This window comes from Zingiber officinale, chromosome 8A, assembly GCF_018446385.1.
Source record: "Zingiber officinale cultivar Zhangliang chromosome 8A, Zo_v1.1, whole genome shotgun sequence".
NCBI lineage: Eukaryota > Viridiplantae > Streptophyta > Magnoliopsida > Zingiberales > Zingiberaceae > Zingiber > Zingiber officinale.
Window position 1 is genome coordinate 120,729,029 of NC_056000.1, and position 23,545 is coordinate 120,752,573.

General features: G+C 41.9%; 17 non-coding genes and 18 pseudogenes across 17 annotated transcripts; all 35 read right to left on the minus strand.

Annotated features, from left to right (window-relative positions):
- Window positions 1-132: 132 nt before the first annotated feature.
- LOC122012957 lies at window positions 133-251 on the minus strand (annotated as a pseudogene).
- A 297-nt stretch (window positions 252-548) lies between these two features.
- LOC122012990 lies at window positions 549-667 on the minus strand (annotated as a pseudogene).
- A 296-nt stretch (window positions 668-963) lies between these two features.
- LOC122012913 lies at window positions 964-1,083 on the minus strand. Its single transcript, XR_006120353.1, has one exon. It is a non-coding gene; the product is annotated as a 5S ribosomal RNA (ribosomal RNA).
- Window positions 1,084-1,379: 296 nt separating this feature from the next.
- LOC122012923 lies at window positions 1,380-1,498 on the minus strand. Its single transcript, XR_006120363.1, has one exon. It is a non-coding gene; the product is annotated as a 5S ribosomal RNA (ribosomal RNA).
- Window positions 1,499-1,788: 290 nt separating this feature from the next.
- On the minus strand, window positions 1,789-1,907 carry LOC122012914. The gene has a single exon (XR_006120355.1). It is a non-coding gene; the product is annotated as a 5S ribosomal RNA (ribosomal RNA).
- A 296-nt stretch (window positions 1,908-2,203) lies between these two features.
- LOC122013237 lies at window positions 2,204-2,322 on the minus strand. Its single transcript, XR_006120556.1, has one exon. It is a non-coding gene; the product is annotated as a 5S ribosomal RNA (ribosomal RNA).
- A 295-nt stretch (window positions 2,323-2,617) lies between these two features.
- LOC122012994 lies at window positions 2,618-2,736 on the minus strand (annotated as a pseudogene).
- Window positions 2,737-3,033: 297 nt separating this feature from the next.
- LOC122012952 lies at window positions 3,034-3,152 on the minus strand (annotated as a pseudogene).
- Window positions 3,153-3,455: 303 nt separating this feature from the next.
- LOC122012941 lies at window positions 3,456-3,574 on the minus strand (annotated as a pseudogene).
- Window positions 3,575-3,870: 296 nt separating this feature from the next.
- LOC122012939 lies at window positions 3,871-3,989 on the minus strand. The gene has a single exon (XR_006120377.1). It is a non-coding gene; the product is annotated as a 5S ribosomal RNA (ribosomal RNA).
- A 296-nt stretch (window positions 3,990-4,285) lies between these two features.
- LOC122012921 lies at window positions 4,286-4,404 on the minus strand. Its single transcript, XR_006120361.1, has one exon. It is a non-coding gene; the product is annotated as a 5S ribosomal RNA (ribosomal RNA).
- A 296-nt stretch (window positions 4,405-4,700) lies between these two features.
- Window positions 4,701-4,819, minus strand: LOC122012919. Its single transcript, XR_006120360.1, has one exon. It is a non-coding gene; the product is annotated as a 5S ribosomal RNA (ribosomal RNA).
- A 287-nt stretch (window positions 4,820-5,106) lies between these two features.
- Window positions 5,107-5,227, minus strand: LOC122012949 (annotated as a pseudogene).
- A 319-nt stretch (window positions 5,228-5,546) lies between these two features.
- LOC122013235 lies at window positions 5,547-5,665 on the minus strand. The gene has a single exon (XR_006120554.1). It is a non-coding gene; the product is annotated as a 5S ribosomal RNA (ribosomal RNA).
- A 316-nt stretch (window positions 5,666-5,981) lies between these two features.
- Window positions 5,982-6,101, minus strand: LOC122012954 (annotated as a pseudogene).
- A 296-nt stretch (window positions 6,102-6,397) lies between these two features.
- Window positions 6,398-6,516, minus strand: LOC122012908. Its single transcript, XR_006120349.1, has one exon. It is a non-coding gene; the product is annotated as a 5S ribosomal RNA (ribosomal RNA).
- A 298-nt stretch (window positions 6,517-6,814) lies between these two features.
- Window positions 6,815-6,934, minus strand: LOC122012965 (annotated as a pseudogene).
- A 4,546-nt stretch (window positions 6,935-11,480) lies between these two features.
- Window positions 11,481-11,599, minus strand: LOC122012978 (annotated as a pseudogene).
- Window positions 11,600-11,876: 277 nt separating this feature from the next.
- Window positions 11,877-11,995, minus strand: LOC122012907. The gene has a single exon (XR_006120348.1). It is a non-coding gene; the product is annotated as a 5S ribosomal RNA (ribosomal RNA).
- A 296-nt stretch (window positions 11,996-12,291) lies between these two features.
- LOC122012959 lies at window positions 12,292-12,410 on the minus strand (annotated as a pseudogene).
- A 296-nt stretch (window positions 12,411-12,706) lies between these two features.
- On the minus strand, window positions 12,707-12,825 carry LOC122012942 (annotated as a pseudogene).
- Window positions 12,826-13,121: 296 nt separating this feature from the next.
- On the minus strand, window positions 13,122-13,240 carry LOC122012962 (annotated as a pseudogene).
- Window positions 13,241-13,535: 295 nt separating this feature from the next.
- Window positions 13,536-13,654, minus strand: LOC122012925. The gene has a single exon (XR_006120365.1). It is a non-coding gene; the product is annotated as a 5S ribosomal RNA (ribosomal RNA).
- Window positions 13,655-13,954: 300 nt separating this feature from the next.
- On the minus strand, window positions 13,955-14,073 carry LOC122012911. The gene has a single exon (XR_006120351.1). It is a non-coding gene; the product is annotated as a 5S ribosomal RNA (ribosomal RNA).
- Window positions 14,074-14,372: 299 nt separating this feature from the next.
- LOC122013230 lies at window positions 14,373-14,491 on the minus strand. Its single transcript, XR_006120550.1, has one exon. It is a non-coding gene; the product is annotated as a 5S ribosomal RNA (ribosomal RNA).
- Window positions 14,492-14,787: 296 nt separating this feature from the next.
- LOC122012981 lies at window positions 14,788-14,905 on the minus strand (annotated as a pseudogene).
- A 295-nt stretch (window positions 14,906-15,200) lies between these two features.
- LOC122012934 lies at window positions 15,201-15,319 on the minus strand. The gene has a single exon (XR_006120374.1). It is a non-coding gene; the product is annotated as a 5S ribosomal RNA (ribosomal RNA).
- A 300-nt stretch (window positions 15,320-15,619) lies between these two features.
- On the minus strand, window positions 15,620-15,738 carry LOC122012928. Its single transcript, XR_006120368.1, has one exon. It is a non-coding gene; the product is annotated as a 5S ribosomal RNA (ribosomal RNA).
- A 296-nt stretch (window positions 15,739-16,034) lies between these two features.
- LOC122012963 lies at window positions 16,035-16,153 on the minus strand (annotated as a pseudogene).
- A 296-nt stretch (window positions 16,154-16,449) lies between these two features.
- LOC122012961 lies at window positions 16,450-16,568 on the minus strand (annotated as a pseudogene).
- A 295-nt stretch (window positions 16,569-16,863) lies between these two features.
- Window positions 16,864-16,981, minus strand: LOC122012975 (annotated as a pseudogene).
- Window positions 16,982-17,277: 296 nt separating this feature from the next.
- Window positions 17,278-17,396, minus strand: LOC122012929. The gene has a single exon (XR_006120369.1). It is a non-coding gene; the product is annotated as a 5S ribosomal RNA (ribosomal RNA).
- Window positions 17,397-17,696: 300 nt separating this feature from the next.
- On the minus strand, window positions 17,697-17,814 carry LOC122012970 (annotated as a pseudogene).
- A 296-nt stretch (window positions 17,815-18,110) lies between these two features.
- LOC122012950 lies at window positions 18,111-18,229 on the minus strand (annotated as a pseudogene).
- Window positions 18,230-18,527: 298 nt separating this feature from the next.
- LOC122012931 lies at window positions 18,528-18,645 on the minus strand. Its single transcript, XR_006120371.1, has one exon. It is a non-coding gene; the product is annotated as a 5S ribosomal RNA (ribosomal RNA).
- Between the last annotated feature and the right edge of the window lie 4,900 nt (window positions 18,646-23,545).

Here is a 23,545-nt window from a genome sequence, read left to right on the forward strand (position 1 = left end):
ACCGCATTCCGGGGTAAGGGAACCTAAAAAAAGAGACAATTAACGAAAAGACAACCCACGGAAAATAGACACACTAATACCACATTTTTATCAAAAACAAAAATAACAATAATAATACTAAAATAACAAAAATAGGTGCAACACGAGGACTACCCAGGTGGTCACCCATCATAGTACTGCCCTCTCCCATGCAAGCATAACTTCGGAGTTCTGATGGGATCCGGTGCATTAGTGCCAGTGTGATCACACCCGTCCTTTCTACCTAACTCTCCCTATTTAAATCGCCAACGGCCCTCGCGCGAATCAACCCTCCACCGTCAAACTCCTCCCTCCCCCCGACGAAACAACCAGACAACAAAAAATCAAAAATTTAAAAGTCAACTAATCAAACCACCGCAGCTTCTTGTCCGGTTACCACCGCCTTTCGGGGGAAGGGAACCCAAAAAATGAGACAATTAACGAATAGACAACCCATGGAAAATAGACACACTGATACCACGTTTTTATTAAAAACAACAATAACAATAACAATACTAAAATAACAAAAATAGGTTCAACACTAGGACTTCCCAAAGAGCCACCCATCCTTGTACTAGCCTCGCCCAAGTAAGCTTAAATTCGGAGTTCTGATGGGATCCGGTGCATTAGTGTTGGCATGATCGCACCCGTCCTTTCTACCACACTCTCCCTTTTTAAACCGCCAATGACCCTCGCGCAAATCGACCTTCCGCCGTCAAACCCCTCCCTCCCCCCGACGAAACAACCAGACAGCAAAAATCAGAAAATTAAATGTCAACTAAACAATCCACCGCAGCTTCCTGTGCGGTAACCACCACTTTCCGTGGGAAGGGAATCCAAAAAAAGAGACAATTAACGAATAAATAACCCACGGAAAATAGACACACTGATACCACGTTTTTATTAAAAATAACAATAACAATAATAACACTAAAATAACAAAAATAGGTGCAACACGAGGATTTTCCCAAGGGGACACCCATCCTAGTACTGCCCTCGCCCAAGCAAGCTTAACTTCGGAGTTCTGATGGGATCCGGTGCATTAGTGTTGGTATGATCGCACCCGTCCTTTCTACCACACTCTCCCTATTTAAACCACAAACGACCCTCGCGCGAATCGACCCTCCGCCGTCAAACCCCTCCCTCCCCCTGACGAAACAACAAGACAACAAAAATCAAAAAATTAAAAGTCAAATAAACAAGCCACCGCAGCTTCCCGTGCGGTCACCACCGCCTTCCGGGGGATGGGAACCCAAAAAAAGAGACAATTAACGAATAAACAACTCACGAAAAATAGACACACTGATATCACGTTTTTATTAAAAACAACAATAACAATAATAATACTAAAATAACAAAAATAGGTGCAACACGAGGACTTCCCAGGGGGTCACTCATCCTAGTAATGCTCTCACCCAAGCACGCTTAACTTCGGATATCTGATGGGATCCGGTGCATTAGTGCTGGTATGATCGCACCCAACCTCTCTACCACACTCTCCCGACTTAAACCGCCAACGACCCTCGCCCGAATCGACCCACCGCCGTCAAACTCCTCCCACCCCCCAATGGAACAACCAGACAACAAAAATCTAAAAATTAAAAGTCAAATAAACAAGTCACCGCAGCTTCCCGTGCGGTCACCACTGCCTTCCGAGGGAAGAGAGCCCAAAAAAAGAGACAATTCACGAATAAACAAACCACGGAAAATAGACACATTGATACCACATTTTTATTAAAAACAAGAATAATAATACTAAAATGACAAAAATAGGTGCAACATGAGGACTTCCAAGGGGGTCACCCATCCTAGTACTGCCCTCGCCCAAGCAAGCTTAACTTCGGAGTTCTGATGGGATCCGGTGCATTAGTGTTGGTATGATCGCACCCGCCCTTTCTACCACACTCTCCCTATTTAAACCACAAACGACCCTCGTGCGAATCGACCCTCCGCCGTCAAACCCCTCCCTCCCCCTGACGAAACAACCAGACAACAAAAAAATAAAAATTAAAAGTCAAATAAACAAGCCACCGCAGCTTCCCGTGCGGTCACCACCGCCTTCCGGGGGATGGGAACCCAAAAAAAGAGACAATTAACGAATAAACAACTCACGAAAAATAGACACACTGATACCACGTTTTTAATGAAATCAACAATAACAGAAATAATACTAAAATAACAAAAATAGGTGTAACACGAGGACTTCCCAGGGGGTCACCCATCCTAGTACTGCCCTCGCCCAAGCAAGCTTATCTTCGGAGTTCTGATGGGATCCGGTGCATTAGTGCTGGTGTGATCGCACCCATCCTGTCTACCACACTCTCCCTATTAAAACCGCCAACGACCATCGTGCGAATTGACCCACCGCCGTTAAACCCCTCCCTCCGCCGACGAAATAACTAGACAACAAAAATCAAAAAATTAAAAGTCAACTAAACAAACCACCGCAACTTTCCGTGCGGTCACCACCGCATTCCGAGGGAAGCGAACCCAAAAAAAGAGATAATTAATGAATAAACAACCCACGGAAAATAGACACACTGATGCCTCATTTTTATCAAAAACAACAATAACAATAATAATACTAAAATAACAAAAATAGGTAAAACACGAGAACTACACAGGGGGCCACCCATCCTAGTACTGCCCTCTCCCATGCAAGCATAACTTCGGAGTTCTGATGGGATCCGGTGCATGAGAGCCGGTGTGATCGCACCCGACCTTTGTACCTCACTCTCCCTATTTAAACCGCCAACGACCCTCACGCGAATCAACCCTCCGCCGTCAAACTCCTCCCACCCCCCGACGAAACAACCAGACAACAAAAAATCAAAAATTTAAAAGTCAACTAATCAAACCACCGCAGCTTCCTGTGCGTTCACCACCGCCTTCCGGGGGAAGGGAACCCAAAAAATGAGACAATTAACGAATAGACAACCCACGGCAAATAGACAAACTGATACCATGTTTTTATTAAAAACAACAATATCAATAATAATACTAAAATAACAAAAATAGGTGCAACACGAGGACTTCCAAGGGGGTCACCCATCCTAGTACTGCCCTCGCCAAAGCAAGCTTAACATCGGAGTTCTAATGGGATCCAATGCATTAGTGTTGGTATGATTGCACCCGTCCTTTCTACCACACTCTCCCTATAATTAAACCGCCACCGACCCTCGTGCAAATCTACCCTCCGCCGTCAAACCCCCCCCCCCCCCCCCCCCCCGACGAAACAACCAGACAACAAAAGTCGAAAAATTAAAAATCAACTAAACAAGCCACCGCAGCTTACCGTGCGGTCACCGTCGCCTTCCGGGGTAAGGGAACCTAAAAAAAGACAATTAACGAATAAATAACCGACGAAAAATAGACTCACTGATACCACGTTTTTATTAAAAACAACAATAACAATAATAATACTAAAATAACAAAAATAGGTGCAACACGAGGACTTCTCAAGGGGTCACCCTTCCTAGTATTGCCCTCGTCCAAGCAAGCTTAACTTCGGAGTTCTGATGGGATCTGATGCATTAGTGCCGGTGTGATCACACCCGTCCTTTCTACCAAACTCTCCCTATATAAACCGCCAATGGCCCTCGCACGAATGGACCCTCCGTCGTCAAACCCCTCCCTCCCCCCGACGAAACAATCAAACATCAAAAATCGAAAAATTAAAAGTCAACTAAACAAACCACCAAAACTTCCCGTGCGGTCACCACCGCCTTCCGGTGGAAGGGAACCCAAAAAAAGAGACAATTAACGAATAAACAACCCACGGAAAATAGACACACTGATACCACGTTTTTATTAAAAACAACAATAACAATAATAATACTAAAATAATAAAAATAGGAGCAACACGAGGACTTCCCAGGGGGTCACCCATCCTAGTACTGCCCACGCCCAAACAAGCATAACTTCGGAGTTCTAATGGGATCCGGTGCATTAGTGCTGGTGTGATCGAACCTGTCCTTTCTACCACACTCTCCTTATTTAAACCGCCAACGGCCCTCGCGCGAATAGACCCTCCGCCGTCAAACCCCTCCCTCCCCCCGACAAGAAAATAGACAACAAAAATCGAAAATTTAAAAGTCAACTAAACAAACCATCGCAGCTTCCCGTGCGGTAACCACCGCCTTCTGGGGGAAGGGAAGCTAAAAAAAGAAACAATTAATGAGTAAACAACCCATGGAAAATAGACAAACTGATACCATGTTTTTTTTAAAATAGAGCAATAAAAATAATAATACAAAAATAACAATAATAGGTGCAACACGAGGACTTCCCAGGGCGTCACCCATCCTAGTACTGCCCTCGCCCAAGCAAGCTTAACTTCGGAGTTCTGATGGGATTCAGTGCATTAGTGCTGGTATGATCGCACCCGTCCTTTCTACCACACTCTCCCTATTTAAACCGCTAACGGCCCTCACGCGAATCGACCCTCCGCCGACAAACACCTCCCTCCCCCCGAAGAATCAACCAGACAACAAAAATCGAAAAATTAAAACTCAACAAAACAAACCACCGCAGCTTCCCGTGCAGTCACCACCGCCTTCCGGGAGAAGAGAACACAAAAAAAGAGACAATTAACGAATAAACAACCCACGGAAAATAGACACACTGCTACCATGTTTTTATTAAAAATAACAATAACAAGAATAATACTAAAATAACAAAAATATGTGCAACACGAGGACTTCCCAGGGGGTCACCCATCCTAGTACTTCCCTCGCCCAAACAAGATTAACTTCGGAGTTCTGATGGGATCCAGTGCATTAGTGCTGGTACGATCGCACCCATCCTTTCTACCACACTCTCCCTATTTAAACCGCCAACGACTATCGCGCGAATCGACCCTCCCCCAACCCCCCCACCGACAATACAACCAAATAACAAAAATCTAAAAATTAAAAGTCAACTAAACAAACCACCGCAGCTTCCGATGCGGTCACCACCCCCCTCCGGGGGAAGGGAACCCAAAAAAAGAGACAATTAACGAAAAAACAACCCACGAAAAAAAGACACAATGATACCACGTTTTTATTAAAAACAACTATAACAATAATAATATTAAAATAACAAAAATAGGTGCAACACGAGAACTTCCCAGGGGGTAACCCATCCTAGTACTGCTCTCGCCCAAGAACGCTTAACTTCGGAGTTCTGATGGTATCCGGTGCATTAGTGCAGGTATGATCTAACTCATCCTCTCTACGACACTCTCCCTATTTAAACCGCCAACGGCCCTCGCTCATGCGAATCGTGCCTCCGTCGCCAAACCGCTCCCTCCCCCCGACGAAACAAACTGACAACAAAAATCGAAAAATTAAAAGTCGACTAAACAAACCACCGCAGCTTCCCGTGCGGTCACCGCCGCCTTCCCGGACGCGGACGCGGACGCAGACGAAGGGAACCCCAAACAAGAGACAATTAACGAATAAACAACCCACGGAAAATAGAGGCAAGCGGATACCACGCTTTTATTAAAAACAACAATAGCAAAAATAATACTAAAATAACAAGAATAGGTGCAACACGAGGACTTCCTAGGAGGTCACCCATCCTAGTACTGCTCTCGCCCAAGCACGCATAACTTCGGAGTTCTTATGGGATCCGGTGCATTAGTACTGGTATGATCACACCCATCCTCTCTACCACACTCTCCCTATTTAAACCGCCAATGGCCCTCCCTCGCGCGAATCGACCCTCCGCCGCCAAACCCTTCCCTCCCCCAGACGAAACAACCCGGCAACAAAAATCGAAAAAATTAAAATCCTACTAAACAAACCACCGCAGCTTCCCGTGGGGTCACCGCCGCCTTCCCGGATGCGGACGCGGACGAAGGGAACCCCAAACAAGAGACAATTAACGAATAAACAACCCACCGAAAATAGAGACACGCGGATACCACGCATTTATTAAAAACAACAATAGCAATAATAATACTAAAATAACAAAAATAGGTGCAACACGAGGACTTCCTAGGGGGTCAACCATCCTAGTACTGCTCTCGCAAAAAGAACGCTTAACTTCGGAGTTCTGATGGGATCCGGAGCATTAGTGCTGGTATGATCGCACCCATCCTCTCTACCACACTCTCCCTATTTAAACCGCCAACGACCCTCGCGCGAATCGACCCTCCGCGGCCAAACCCCTCCCTCCCCCCGACGAAACAACAAGACAATAAAAATCAAAAAATTAAAAGTCAACTAAACAAACGACCGCAACTTCCCGTGCGGTCACCACCGCCTTCCGGTTGAAGGGAACCCAAAAAAAGAGACAATTAATGAATAAACAACCTACGGAAAATAGACACACTGATACAATGTTTTTATTAAAAACAACAATAACAATAATAATACTAAAATAACAAAAATAGGTGCAACATGAAGAGTTCCCAGGGGGTCACCCATCCTAGTACCGCCCTCGCCCAAGCAAGCTTAACTTCGGAGTTCTGATGGGATCCGGTGCATTACTGCTGGTATTATCGCACCCGTCCTTTCTACTACACTCTCTCTATTTAAACCGCAAACGGCCCTCGCGTGAATCGACCCTCCGCCGTCAAACCCCTCCCCCCCCCCAAGCACGAAACAACCAGGCAACAAAAAATGAAAAATTAAAAGTTAACTAAACAAACCACCGCTGCTTCCCGTGCGGTAACCATTGCCTTCCGGGAGAAGGGAACCCAAAAAAAATAGACAATTAACGAATAAACAACCCACGAAAAAAAGGCACACTGATACCACATTTTTATTAAAAATAACAATAACAATAATAATACTAAAATAACAAAAATAGGTGAACACGGGGACTTCCCAGGGGGTCACCCATCCTAGTACCGCCCTCGCCCAAGCAAGCTTAACTTCGGAGTTCTAATGGGATCCGATGCATTAGTGCTGGTTTGATCGTGTAATACCCACTAAGTTTGTAAGATAAATATATGAATGTAGGATTTTGCCTTAGAAAAATAATTGGAAGTGAGTTGAACCAAAAAGGAAATAAAAAGAAATAAAAATTGGGAGAGGTCAAGGATTGAACCTTGAACCTCTTATATTATATTTCATAGAATTAATGGGTAATAACCAGTTGGGATAGGAATAATATGTTGATAGCAAAGGAGGGAAACTTATGGTAAAGATGAGAGTAAAAGCTAGCCAAAAGGAAACAAGATAAGAGCAAGAGAAAGGCAACTTGCCTTCCTCCCTTCCTCTCCCTCTTCCTCTTTGATTTTGCCGAAATGTTTAAAGAGGAATTAAGGGGATTCATTCCCCCTTATTTCACCATGAATGATGAGGATAAATAAATAAAAAAAAATAAAAATAAAATTAAAAAAAGGCTAAGGGAGAAGGAAAGCAAAAACTAAGTTTGCTACCTCTTCCCCCTTAACATAAAAGAGAATATGTAAAGGGAAAATTCTATTTTCTCTCATTTTTCTCATTCTCTCCTCTCCCTCACCGAAACCTCAGTTCTCCTCTCCTCCATTTTCGGCCCCAAGCCAAGGTTTTCTCCTAAGAAAACCTAAGATACAAGGAGGACTTAGCAAGGGAATCAAGGGAAAGGAACTAGAAGAAGAGGCTACTTCTTCTTCACCATACCTTAGATCCACAAGCGAAAAGGATGTAAGCTTTCCCCTCACCTGTGGTACAAGGCTTTTATGTGCTTTTCGGATTTTAAGAAGATTTTAAAACCTAGAAATAAGTTTGAGAAAATGCGGCCAAGAAGAGCTTTCAAAATCTAATGTTGTTTAAACTAGTCTTCACTACATGATGGATTTTTCTATGCTATGTAAAGGGGTTCTTCTTCATACTTTTATACCTATATGATGCTTGATCAGAGGAGTACTGAACCCTAGAATTTTGGCCAAAAATATTCTTAAGAGGCTAGGGAAAATCTATTTTTTTACCCAACTAGTACAAGGTTCTCCCTATGAAATATTAAGGATCATGTATTAGTTTTCCTTCCTTAGAAGATATTTGAAACTAAGAGAAAACCCACTCATATGATTCGGTCAAGAAAGGGTTTAGGGTTAGGAAGACCTTGAAATTTAAATAACCATGCTCATGTGATAGAATACAAAGATCTTAAAGGACTTGTATGCTTGAATATTGCTAGAATTTCATGAACTCCTTCTTAGGGTTTTTCGGCCATGATGAGATGGATGACTTAGAAAAGCTTAAACAAAATTTTAATATGCTCAAGACCTCTGTGCTATTTAGATATGAAAGTTGGTTAATGCCCTCATGCTTAATTAGGGTGTAGAAAAATTAGTTGCATGACATATAACATGTATGACCACAAGGGGTCCTAGCTTATTCATGAACCAATTTGTATACATGTTTCTTAGTAACTTTTGCCATGAAACTTACTTAGGTTTTTCATGATTTAGGCCACTTAAAAACCTAGCTAAAGAATGGTAGGTTTCGGCCACGAGAAAAAAATAAGAGAAAAAGAGGAAAAGAAACCTAGAAAGCCTAAGACACAATTCATATGTATACTCATTATGCTTGTCCTTATACATGCTATGAAACTTGTATAAATTCTCATGCTTTTAGGCTATTTGAAGCAAGTTCATATTCTGTGAGTTTCGGCCAAGTAGGGTTTAAAAGACCTAGAGGCCTTAGAAATGAAACCAAATGTGTTAAAAGTACTTATTATGAAAATAGGATAATGTGTTGATTGTTTCACATGCTTGTATAATTTTTCCATGACCTAAATGAACCCTTGAATGCATCGGTCATGAAGGAATAGATGCCCTAGAAACCCTAGGACTTAAATTAAATATGCTCATGTCACTCTACATGAAATATGATAAGTAGAAAGCCAAGGTTCAATTGCTATATGTTGTTTTATGACCTAAAATGATGCTAGGGTATGTTTCGGCCATAACTATTGTATGATGCCTTGTATGAATTTATACATAATGTTAGTCCAAGTTCACATGCTTGTATGCTTGTTTGAAGCCCTAATGAGAATTGTTAAACTTCGGCCATGACATATGTTAAGGGCTTGAAGAACTTAGGAACTAATTCAAATGTGTCAAATGTGTTTACCTTGTTCCTTGGTAAAAATGTTATAAATATGATTTAAAGTTGTCCATGCTTTTATGTCATATGGAACCTTGTTTTACACCTTAAGGTTTCGGCCATATGAAATTAGGGACTTGAGGAACTTAGAAACTAAGTTAATCATGTTTATAATGCTTCCTATGAAAATGTTATGATGATAATTTAGGTGCCACATGCTTGGATGTTGTGTTTAACCTAAATTGAGCCCTAAAGGGTTTTGGCCACAAGGGTTTAGGAAGCTTAAAACCAAGATAAATATGATATCATGTTTCCTATGATAGGATAATCACAAGATACACCCTTATGCTTAATATGTATGCTTGTGATTTATGACTTATGATATGATATGCATGCTTTTATGATATGATGTGCTTTGTGCTAAAAATATGCATGCTTATGTTATGATATGTGGTTAAATTATGCATGCTTTAATGCTATGTTGAGTGCTTAAAATATGCATGCTTTTATGATAAGCTATGTGGATAAAATATGCATGCTTTTATGATAAGCTATGTGGATAAAATATGCATGCTTGATGATATGCCTTATGCTTAAGATATGCATGTTTTTATGATCTATGCCTAAGTGATGCATATTGTTATGACATGATGTATGCCTAAGTGATGCATACCTTTATGACATGATGTATGCCTAAGTGATGCATACTTTTATGACATGATGTATGCCTAAGTGATGCATACTTTTATGATGTGTGCCTAAGTGATGCATGCTTTTATGATACATGATATGTATGACATGTACTTTACTTTATGTGTGAGTGGCTTGTACCAAGGGTGGGCTCCATAAGCGCCCGGGACTAAGGACCTCGTTAGGGATGGGCTCCTAAGTGCCCCTAGGACTAAGGGCCTAGTATGTTTGCCTCGTAGGGTTCAAGACTTGCTACCTTGGACCTACAAGGTTGCGCGCAATATGTAAGTGGTACATAGCCGGGATCCCCCTTATGTTGAGATTATTTTCAAGTATATATGTAAAAGAAAATGATTTTAAAGATCATGAGACATACACATGTTTTTCGGATACATGTTTTCCAAAATCATATTGCATACACCTTATGATTATGCTATGTTTCATGTTATGCTCTTGATTATGATATGCCATGATAAGGTATGATTATGTTATGTTCATGCTATACCTTATAGACATGTTCGACCATGGAATTGTTGATGCTTGATATATAGATTTCGGCCATAGATATGATGATGCCTTGATGTACATGTTTCGGCCATGGAATGATGCTTTGATATACATGTTTCGGCCATGCTTTGATATACCATAATACTTGTTTGTTATGCCATGTCTAGCTATGTTTTATGCAATGCACTATGTATATGTTTCGGCCATGGTGATGCTTGATATGCTATGACTAGTTGTGATTATATTATGATGCATGATATGCTTGAATAGAATGCTATGTTATGCCATGATTAGTTGAGATTATGACTTGTTGATGCATTCTTGATTATGTGCTGATTGTTGGTTTTAGTGAGTAGGAAAGGAACTTACTGAGCCATGAGTGCTCATAGCTTACTTTCCTTGTACCACAGATAAAGGAAAAAGCTGGATGAGTTAGAGGAGCAGCAGGAGGGGCAATGAAGATGTGTGTGGCAGTGGCTAGGCAACCAAATAAATAAGAACCTGCTTAAAGTTTCTTTAAAGAACTATGCATTGGTATTTTATGACTTGTGATACCTAAACATGTGTGGCTTGACATTATGATTCCACTAGATTTGATGTTATGATTTTGATGCCATGTGATAGTATAGTTCAAAAGAAATTTAAAAGAAAAGTTTTATTAAAACTATGAAAATTATTTTAAGTCTTCCGTTGTTTTAAAAAGAAAAATTTATACGTAGAGTATCGTAGCCCCGTCCCTTAGGGTAGCAGGGAGGGCGGGCGTTACAGGTCGCACCCTTCCTTTCTACCACACACTCCCTATTTAAACTGACAACGACCCTTGCGAGAATCGACCCTCCACCGTCAAACCCCTCCCTCCCCCCGACGAAATAACCAGACAACAAAAATCAAAAAATTAAAAGTCAACTAAAGAAACCACCGCAGCTTCCCGTGCGGTCACCACCGCCTTCAGGGGGAAGGGAATCTAAAAAAAGTGACAACTAACAAATAAACAACCCACGAAAAATAGGTACACTGATACCACATTTTTTTTAAAAACAAATATAACAATAATAATAATAAAATAACAAAAATAGGTGCAACACGAGGACTTCCCAAGGGGGCACCTCTGCCTTCCTTGGGAAGGGAACCCAAAAAAAGAGACAATTAACGAAGAAACAACCAACGGAAAATAGACACACTGATACCACGTTTTTATTAAAAACAACAATAACAATAATAATACTAAAATAACAAAAATAGGTGCAACACGAGGACTTCCCAGGGGCTCACCCATCCTAGTATTGCCCTCACCCAAGAATGCTTTACTTCTGAGTTCTGATGGGATTCGGTGCATTAGTACTGGTAGGATCGCACCCGTCCTTTCTATCACACTCTCCCTATTTAAACTGCCAACGACCCTCGTCGTCAAACCCCTCCCTCCCACCGACGTAACAGCCAGACATCAAAAATGGGTAAATTAAAAGTCAACTAAACAAACAACCACAGCTTCCCGTGCGGTCACCACCGCCTTCCGGGGGAAGGGAACCCAAAAAAAGACAATTAACGAAAAAACAACCCACGAAAAATAGACACACTGATACAATGTTTTTATTAAAAATATCAATAACAATAATAATATTAAAATAACAAAAATAGGTGCAACACGAGGACTTCCCAGGGGGTCACCCATCCTAGTACTGCCCTCGCCCAAGCAAGCTTAACTTTGGAGTTCTGATGGGATCCGATGCATTAGTGCTGGTGTTATCGCACCCGCCCTTTCTACTACACTCTCCCTATTTAAACCGTCAATGACCCTCACGCGAATTGACCCTCCGCCGTCAAACCCCTCCCTCCCCCCGACGAAACAACCAGACAACAAAAATCAAAAAATTAAAAGTCAACTAAACAAACGACCGTAGCTTCCCGTGCGGTCACCTCCGCCTTCCTTGGGAAGGGAACCCAAAAACAGAGACAATTAACGAAGAAACAACCAACGGAAAATAGACACACTGATACCACGTTTTTATTAAAAACAACAATAACAATAATAATACTAAAATAACAAAAATTGGTGCAACACGAGGACTTCCCAGGGGGTCACCCATCCTAGTAATGCCCCCACCCAAGCAAGCTTAACTTCGGAGATCTGATGGGATCCGGTGCATTAGTGCTTGTGTGATCGTACCCGTCCTTTCTACCACACTCTCCTTATTTAAACCACCAACGGCCCTCGCGCGAATCGACCCTCCGCCGTCAAACCCCTCCCTACCCCCCGACGAACAAAACAGACAACAAAAATCGAAAAATTAAAACTCAACTAAACAAACCACCGCAGCTTCCTGTGCGGTCACCACCGCCTTCTGGGGAAGGGAACCAAAAAAAAGAGACAATTAACGAATAAACAACCCATGGAAAATAGACACACTGATACCATGTTTTTTTAAAAAACAACAATAACAATAATAATACTAAAATAACAATAATAGGTGCAACACGAGGACTTCCCAGGGGGTCACCCATCCAAGTACTGCCCATGCCCAAGCAAGCTAAACTTCAGAGTTCTGATGGGATTCGGTGCACTAGTACTGGTATGATCGCACCCGTACTTTCTACCATACTCTCCCTATTTAAACCGCCAACGACCCTCGTGCGAATCGACCCTACGCCGACAAACACCTCCCTCCCCCCGACTAAACAACCAGACAACAAAAATCGAAAAATTAAAAGTCAACTAAACAAACCACCGCAACTTCCCGTGCGGTCACCACCGCCTTCGGGAAGAAGGAAACCCCAAAAAATAGACAATTAACGAATAAACAACCCACGGAAAATAGACACACTGATACCATGCTTTTTATAAAAACAACAATAACAATAATAAAACTAAATTAACAAAAATGGGTGCAACACGAGGACTTCCCAAGGGGTCACCCATCCTAGTACTTCTCTCGCACAAGCAAGAATAATTTCGGAGTTCTGATGGGATCCGATGCATTAATGCTGGTATGATCGCACTTGTCCTTTCTACCACACTCACCCTATTTAAACCGCCAACGACCAACGAGCGAATCGACCCTCCGCCGTCAAACCCCTCCCTCCCCCCGACAATACAACCAGACAACAAAAATCGAAAAATTTAAAGTCAACTAAACAAACCACTACAGCTTCCCGTGCGGTCACCACCACCTTCCGGGGGAAGGGAACCCAAAAAAAGAGACAATTAACGAATAAACAACCCACGGAAAATAGACACAATGATACCACGTTTTTATTTAAAACAACAATAACAATAATAATACTAAAATAACAAAATAGGTGCAACACGAGGACTTTCCAAGGGGTCACCCATCCTAGTACCGCCCTCGCCCAAGCAAGCTTAAGTTCGGAGTTCTGATGGGATCCGGTGCATTAGTGCTGGTATTATCGCACCCGTCCTTTCTACAACACCCTCCTGGCCTATTTAAACCGCCAACGACCCTCGCGCGAATCGACCCTCCGCCGTCAAACCCCTCCCTCCCCCCGACGAAACAACCAGACAACAAAAATCAAAAAATTAAAAGTCAACTAAACAAACCACCGCAGCTTTCCGTGCGGTCACCATTGCCTTCCGGGAGAAGGGAACCCAAAAAAAGAGACAATTAACGAATAAACAACCCATGAAAAATAGACACACTGATACCACGTTTTTATTAAAAACAACAATAACAATAATAATACTAAAATAACAAAAATAGGTGCAACACGAGGACTTCCTAGGAGGTCACCCATCCTAGTACCGCCCTCGCCCAAGCAAGCTTAAGTTCGGAGTTCTGATGGGATCCGGTGCATTAGTGCTGGTATTATCGCACCCGTCCTTTCTACTACACTCTCCCTATTTAAACCGCCAACGACCCTCGCACGAATCGACCCTCCGCCGTCAAACCCCTCCCTCCCCCAACGAACGAACTAACCAGGCAACAAAAATCGAAAAATTAAAATTCAACTAAACAAACCACCGCAGCCTCCCGTGCGGTCACGCCTGCCATCCGGGAGAAGGGAACCAAAAAAAAGAGATAATTACCGAATAAACAACCCACGGAAAATAGACACATTGATACCACGTTTTTATTAAAAACATCAATAATAATAATAATACTAAAATAACAAAAATAGGTGCAACACGAGGACTTCCTAGGGGGTCACCCATCCTAGTACCGCCCTCGCCCAAGCAAGCTTAACTTCGGAGTTCTGATGGGATCCGGTGCATTAGTGCTGGTATGATCACACCCTTCTTTTCTACCACACACTCCTTATTTAAACTGCCAATGACCCTCACCCGAATCGACCCTCCGCCGTCAAACCCCTCCCTCCCCCCGACGAATTAACCAGACAACAAAAATCAAAAAATTAAAAGTCAACTAAACAAACCACCGAAGGTTCCCGTGCGGTCACCACCGCCTTTCAGGGGAAGGGAACCCAAAAAAAGAGGCAATTAATGAATAAACAACCCACGGAAAATAGACAAACCGATACCACATTTTTATTAAAAACAACAATAACAATAATAAAATTAAAATAACAAAAATAGGTGCAACACGAGGACTTCCCAGGGGGTCACCTATCCTAGTACTGCTCTCGCAATGCACGCTTAACTTCGGAGTTTTGATGGGATCTGGTGCATTAGTGTTGGTACGATCGCACCCGGCCTTTATACTACACTCTCCCTAATTAAACCGCTAACGGCCCAACCGCGAATCAACCCTCCGTCGTCAAACCCCTCCCTCACCCCTACGAAACAACCAGATAACAAAAATTGAAAAATTAAAAGTCAAGTAAACAAACCACCGCTGCTTCCCGTGCGGTCACCACCGCCCTCAGGGGGAAGGGAAGCTAAAAAAAGAGAAAATTAACGAATAAACAACCCTCAGAAAATAGACACACTGATATCACATTTTTATTAAAACAACTATAACAATAATAATACAAAAATAACAAAAATAGGTGCAACACGAGGACTTCCCAGGGGGTCACCCATATTAGTATTGCCCTCACCCAAGCAATCTTAACTTCGGAGTTATGATGGTATCTGGTGCATTAGTACTGGTATGATCGCACCCGTCCTTTCTACCACACTCTCCATATTTAAACCTCCAACGGCCCTCGCGTGAATCGACCCTCCGCTGTCAAACCCCTCCCTCCCCCCGACGTAACAACCAGACAACAAAAATCGAAAAAATAAAAGTTAACTAAACAAACCACTGCAGCTTCCCGTGCGGTCACCACCGCCTTCCGAGGGAAGGGAACCAAAAAAAAAAAAAAATTAACGAAAAAACAACCCACGGAAAAAAAGACACACTGATACCATGTTTTTATTAAAAATAACAATAATAATAATAATAATATTAAAATAAGAAAAATAGCTGCAACACGAGGACTTCCCTAGGGGTTACCCATCCTAGTACTGCCCTCGCCCAAGCATGCTTAACATCGGAGTTCTGATGGGATCCGGTGCATTAGTGCTGGTGTTATCGCACCCGCCCTTTCTACTACACTCTCCCTATTTAAACCGTCAACGACCCTCGTGCGAATCGACCCTCCGCCATCAAACCCCTCCCTCCCCCCGACGAAACAACCTGACAACAAAAATCGAAAAATTAAAAGTCAACTAAACAAACGACCACAGCTTCCCGTGCGGTCACCACCACCTTCCTAGGGAAGGGAACCCAAAAAAAGAGACAATTAACGAATAAACAACCCACGGAAAATAGTCACACTGATACCACGTTTTTATTAGAAACAACAATAACAATAGTAATACTAAAATAACAAAAATAGGTGCAACACGAGGACTTCCCAGGGGGTCACCCATCCTATTACAGCCCTCGCCCAAGCAAGCTTAACTTCGGAGTTCTGGTAGGATCCGGAGCATTAGTCCTGGTAAAATCGCACCCGTCCTTTCTACCACACTCTCCCTATTTAAACAGTCAATGGCCCGCGAGAGAATCACCCCTCCGCCGTCAAACCCCTTCCTCCCCTCGATGAAACAACCATACAACAAAAATCGAAAAATTATAAGTCAACTAAACAAACAACCACAGCTTCCTGTGCAGTTACGACCACCTTCCGTGGGAAGGAACTAAAAAAATGAGACAATTAACGAATAAACAACCCACGAAAAATAGACACACTAATACCATGTTTTTTATTAAAAAAAACTATAACAATAATAATACTAAAATAACAAAAATAGGTGCAACGCGAGGACTTCCCAAGAGGACACCCATCCTAGTACAGCCCAGGCACAAGCAAGATTAACTTCGGAGTTCTGATGGGATCCGGTGCATTAGTCCTGGTATGATCGCACCCGTCCTTTCTACCACGCTCTCCCTATTTAAACCGCCAACGACCCTCGTGCGAATCGACCCTCCGCCGTCAAACCCCTCCCTCCCCCCGACGAAACAACCAGACAACAAAAATTGAAAAATTAAAATGCAACTAAACAAACCACCGTAGCTTCCCGTGCGGTCACCACCGCCTTCCGGGAGAAGGGAACCCAAAAAAGAGACAATTAACGAATAAATAACCCACGGAAAATAGACACAATGATACCACGTTTTTATTAAAAACAACAATAACAATAATAATACTAAAATAACAAAAATAGGTGCAACACGAGGACTTTCCAAGGGGCACCCATCCTAGTACCGCCCTAGCCCAAGCAAGTTTAACTTCAGAGTTCTGATGGGATCCAGTGCGTTAGTGCTGGTATGATCGCGCCCGTCCTTTCTACCACACTCTCTCTATTTAAACCGCCAACGCCTCTCGCGCGAATCGGCCCTCCGCTGAGAAACACCTCCCACCCCCCGACGAAACAACCAGACAACATAAATCAAAAAATTAAAAGTCAACTAAACAAACCACAGCAGCTTTCCGTGCGGTCACCACTGCCTTCCAGGAGAAGGGAACCCAAAAAAAGAGATAATTAACGAATAAACAACCAACGGAAAATAGACACACTGATACCACGTTTTTATTAAAAACAACAATAACAATAATAATACTAAAATAACAAAAATAGGTGCAACACGAGGACATCCCAGGGGGTCACCCATCCTAGTACTGCCCTCGCCCAAGCAAGCTTAAATTCGGAGTTCTGATAGGATCCGGTGCATTAGTGCTGGTATGATCACACCCTTCTTTTCTACCACACACTCCCAATTTAAATCACCAATGACCCTCCCTCGCCCGAATCGAACCTCCGCCGTCAAACCCCTCCCTCCCCCTGACGAAATAACCAGACAACAAAAATCGAAAAATTAAAAGTCAACAAAACAAACGACCGCTGCTTCCCGTGTGGTCACCACCGCCTTTTGGGGGAAGGGAACCCAAAACAAGAGACAATTAACGAATAAACAACCCACGGAAAATAGACAAACTAATACCACAGTTTTATTAAAAACAACAATAACAATAATAATACTAAAATAACAAAAATAGGTGCAACACGAGGACTTCCCAGGGGGTCACCAATCCTAGTACTACTCTCGCCATGCACGCATAACTTCGGAGTTCTGATGGGATCTGGTGCATTAGTGTTGGTACGATCGCACCCGGCCTATATACCACACTCTCCCTATTTAAACCGCCAACAGCCCTCGCGCGAATCGACCCTCTGCCGTCAAACCGCTCCCTCACCCCTAAGAATCAACCAGACTACAAAAATCAAAAAATTAAAAGTCAACTAAACAAACCACCGCTGCTTCTCGTGCGGTCACCACCGCCTTCAGGGGGAAGGGAACCAAAAAAAAGAGATAACTATCGAATTAACAACCCACAGAAAATAGACACACTAGTACCACATTTTTATTAAAACCAACTATAACAATAATAATAACAAAATAACAAAAATAGGTGCAACACGAGGACTTCCCAGGGGGTCACCCATCCTAGTATTGCCCTCACCCAAGCAAGCTTAACTTCGGAATTATGATGGGACCCGGTGCATTAGTACTGGTATGATCGCACCCGTCCTTTCTACCACACTCTCCCTATTTAAACCACCAACGGCCCTCGCGGGAATCCACCCTCCGCCGTCAAACCCCTCCCTCCCCCCGACGTAACAACCAGACAACAAAAATCGAAAAATTAAAAGTCAACTAAACAAACCACCGCAGCTTCCCGTGCGGTCACCACCGCCATCCGGGGGAAGGGAACCAAAAAAAAAATAGACAATTAACGAAAAAACAACCCACGGAAAAAAGACACACTAATACCATGTTTTTATTAAAAATAACAATAACATTAATAATATTATAATAACAAAAATAGCTGCAACACGAGGACTTCCCAGGGGTTCCCCATCCTAGTACTGCCCTCGCCCAAGCAAGCTTAACTTCGGAGTTCTGATGGGATCCGGTGCATTAGTGCTGGTGTTATCGCACCCGTCCTTTCTACTACACTCTCCCTATTTAAACCGCCAACGACCCTCGCGCGAATCGACCCTCCGCCGTCAAACCCCTCCCTCCCCCCCGACGAAAAAACCAGACAACAAAAACCGAAAAATTAAAAGTCAACTAAACAAACGATCGCAGCTTCCTGTGTGGTCACCTCCGCCTTCCTGGGGAAGGAATCCAAGAAAAGAGACAATTAACGAATAAACTGTAACGCCCGCCCTCCCTGCTACCCTAAGGGACGGGGCTACGATACTCTACGTATAAATTTTTCTTTTTAAAACAGCGGAAGACTTAAAATAATTTTCATAGTTTTAATAAAACTTTTCTTTTAAATTTCTTTTGAACTATACTATCACATGACATCAAAATCATAACATCAAATCTAGTAGAATCATAATGTCAAGCCACACATGTTTAGGTATCACAAGTCATAAAATACCAATGCATAGTTCTTTAAAGAAACTTTAAGCAGGTTCTTATTTATTTGGTTGCCTAGCCACTGCCACACACATCTTCATTGCCCCTCCTGCTGCTCCTCTAACTCATCCAGCTTTTTCCTTTATCTGTGGTACAAGGAAAGTAAGCTATGAGCACTCATGGCTCAGTAAGTTCCTTTCCTACTCACTAAAACCAACAATCAGCACATAATCAAGAATGCATCAACAAGTCATAATCTCAACTAATCATGGCATAACATAGCATTCTATTCAAGTATATCATGCATCATAATATAATCACAACTAGTCATAGCATATCAAGCATCACCATGGCCGAAACATATACATAGTGCATTGCATAAAACATAGCTAGACATGGCATAACAAACAAGTATTATGGTATATCAAAGCATGGCCGAAACATGTATATCAAAGCATCATTCCATGGCCGAAACATGTACATCAAGGCATCATCATATCTATGGCCGAAATCTATATATCAAGCATCAACAATTCCATGGTCGAACATGTCTATAAGGTATAGCATGAACATAACATAATCATACCTTATCATGGCATATCATAATCAAGAGCATAACATGAAACATAGCATAATCATAAGGTGTATGCAATATGATTTTGGAAAACATGTATCCGAAAAACATGTGTATGTCTCATGATCTTTAAAATCATTTTCTTTTACATATATACTTGAAAATAATCTCAACATAAGGGGGATCCCGGCTATGTACCACTTACATATTGCGCGCAACCTTGTAGGTCCAAGGTAGCAAGTCTTGAACCCTACGAGGCAAACATACTAGGCCCTTAGTCCTAGGGGCACTTAGGAGCCCATCCCTAACGAGGTCCTTAGTCCCCGGGGCGCTTATGGAGCCCACCCTTGGTACAAGCCACTCACACATAAAGTAAAGTACATGTCATACATATCATGTATCATAAAAGCATGCATCACTTAGGCACACATCATAAAAGTATGCATCACTTAGGCATACATCATGTCATAAAAGTATGCATCACTTAGGCATACATCATGTCATAAAGGTATGCATCACTTAGGCATACATCATGTCATAACAATATGCATCACTTAGGCATAGATCATAAAAACATGCATATCTTAAGCATAAGGCATATCATCAAGCATGCATATTTTATCCACATAGCTTATCATAAAAGCATGCATATTTTATCCACATAGCTTATCATAAAAGCATGCATATTTTAAGCACTCAACATAGCATTAAAGCATGCATAATTTAACCACATATCATAACATAAGCATGCATATTTTTAGCACAAAGCACATCATATCATAAAAGCATGCATATCATATCATAAGTCATAAATCACAAGCATACATATTAAGCATAAGGGTGTATCTTGTGATTATCCTATCATAGGAAACATGATATCATATTTATCTTGGTTTTAAGTTTCCTAAACCCTTGTGGCCGAACCCCTTTAGGGCTCAATTTAGGTTAAACACAACATCCAAGCATGTGGCACCTAAATTATCATCATAACATTTTCATAGGAAGCATTATAAACATGATTAACTTAGTTTCTAAGTTCCTCAAGTCCCTAATTTCATATGGCCGAAACCTTAAGGTGTAAAACAAGGTTCCATATGATATAAAAGCATGGACAACTTTAAATCATATTTATAACATTTTTACCAAGGAACAAGGTAAACACATTTGACACATTTGAATTAGTTCCTAAGTTCTTCAAGCCCTTAACATATGTCATGGCCGAAGTTTAACAATTCTCATTAGGGCTTCAAACAAGCATACAAGCATGTGAACTTGGACTAACATTATGTATAAATTCATACAAGGCATCATACAATAGTTATGGCCGAAACATACCCTAGCATCATTTTAGGTCATAAAACAACATATAGCAATTGAACCTTGGCTTTCTACTTATCATATTTCATGTAGAGTGACATGAGCATATTTAATTTAAGTCCTAGGGTTTCTAGGGCATCTATTCCTTCATGACCGAAGAATTCAAGGGTTCATTTAGGTCATGGAAAAATTATACAAGCATGTGAAACAATCAACACATTATCCTATTTTCATAATAAGTACTTTTAACACATTTGGTTTTATTTCTAAGGCCTCTAGGTCTTTTAAACCCTACTTGGCCGAAACTCACAGAATATGAACTTGCTTCAAATAGCCTAAAAGCATGAGAATTTATACAAGTTTCATAGCATGTATAAGGACAAGCATAATGAGTATACATATGAATTGTGTCTTAGGCTTTCTAGGTTTCTTTTCCTCTTTTTCTCTTATTTTTTTCTCGTGGCCGAAACTGTAACAACCCGACTCTTGGGTACTAAGCTGTGAGCCGGATCGCTACCTTAAATACTGAAGCTACTGTGTCGTACTGTGCGGAAAACTGGGTAAAATAAAAATTTCACTAACTGACTCTGTTGATCTGACAACTGATACACCCATGCTGTTATAAGGAAGGATTCAGGGCCCTTTCCGGTTGGTGTACATGTGCTAAGGAGGATACTTGACCTCCCATCTGAGCTAGGAACTCAAATCTAACTTCCCAGCTAGCTATTGATCGATCCACGGATCGATCAAACTTACCGCGATTCTGTACCCCGCTGGATCGGTCTGCGGATCGATCCAGCAGAGGCTGGATCGGTCGGAAGACCGATCCAGGTGTGTCTGGATCGGTCTGCAGACCGACCCAGGCACCTGGAAACGCTGGGTTGCCTTCTGTTCGATGCTGGGTCGGTCGGCGGAGATACAGTAGGCTACTGTATCCATCTGGATCGGTCGGCTGACCGATCCAGGAGAAGGAATGGCACTGGATCGGTCTGCTGACCGATCCAGGTTCTGATAATCTTAAACGAAATCAGAATCCCTGATTTCCAGCACTGATTCGTGCCAAAACCTCACACTACCACTTTCTAATGCATAATAAACATTCTAGCAACATGTAGTAACAATTCTAAACTTAAGCTAAAGCAAGGTTTACTGGTTCACGACATTTTAACAACTTAAAGTGCATGAAGGTATGAATTTCTAAAAGTTCTAATTGCTTAAAACATAAAACTAAACCAAATAACTGAAAAGTGCTAAGGTAAATGCTAAATCCCCAGAGGGTCTTTTATTCTAGTTCCTTCCACACACATCCTCATCTGCATTGACCTCCAGCCTCCACTGCTAATCCATTTTCCTTTTTCCTGTATCTGCAGTATAAGGAAAATAGTATCTGTAAGCTTTAAGCTTAGTAAGAAACCATCTACCTCACAAAAACATGTAATGATGCATTTCATGACTTTTAAAACTTGCTATTTGAAAACTGAACTGAGCATGGCAACATGGCATGGCATACAAAAGCATAAACTGGAACTGAAACATGGCATAGCATATAGATTGAACATGCTTTAAACTGAACATGGCATACTTATAAGCTGAGCATGAAACTGAACTAGTCATGCATATATCTAAATCTGTACATGAACTCAAATCATGTAAACTGAACCTGAACTGAACTGAGAGCTAAATTAGTGTTCTCATCACTGGTTTCAAATTTGAAAACTATACATATAATAGATGAAAATACTAAACATGCTGCTGAGGCCCTGGCAACTGTACCTACTGTGCGCGCATCCCTACGAGACCCGGGATTGCAAGTTCCGAATCCAGCAGGGTTACTAGGTTATCTGAACCTAGGGACGACTGTGGGAGTTCAGCCCATGGATATCTGATCCAAGTACAGTGCCAACTGAATAAAAGTAAAATACTGAATACTATTTTATTTTACTTTGCTGTTCTAGGTTATCTGAACCTAGAGCTAGGTTATCTGAACCTAGAGGCTACTGTGGGAGCCCGCCCAATGGATATCTGATCCATATAGCTATAATAACTGATAATAAGCTAAATAAAATGTTTCTAATACATTTTACATGCTGTTAGGATGTCTACTGGTGCATCCTTCTGAACTGGGCATTCTATCGAATGCTTGGTGTGCACTAAAAGCACACCCTAAAACTTAAAACTGTAGAACTACTGAACCAACGCCAAAACTAACAAGAGAGAGCAATTATACTGCAGGTGAGGGGTTTCTTACCTCAATCGCAAGGTTTTCTTACGATTCTATCTGCTAGGTTTTCCGGAAAACTGCTCCGTTCGACGAACCGCTTACGTCCTCGCGTTCCTCTCGCGGAGAAGAACCTTTTTCGTGTTGGAGTCGTCGCTGGAAGATGTTCCCTTGCCCCTTGGCTTGGTGTGCCGCGCGTGAGGAAGAGGAGAAGAAGAGAGGTGCGGCGGTTTTAGGTTTCGGGTGAGGAAAAGCTACGGTGAGAAAATAATCTAAAACTTCTCACTTAAATCCTTATTTATATTTACTAATTAATTCATCCAAAAATCAATTATAAATATAATGTATTTCCTCTTCTTTCAGC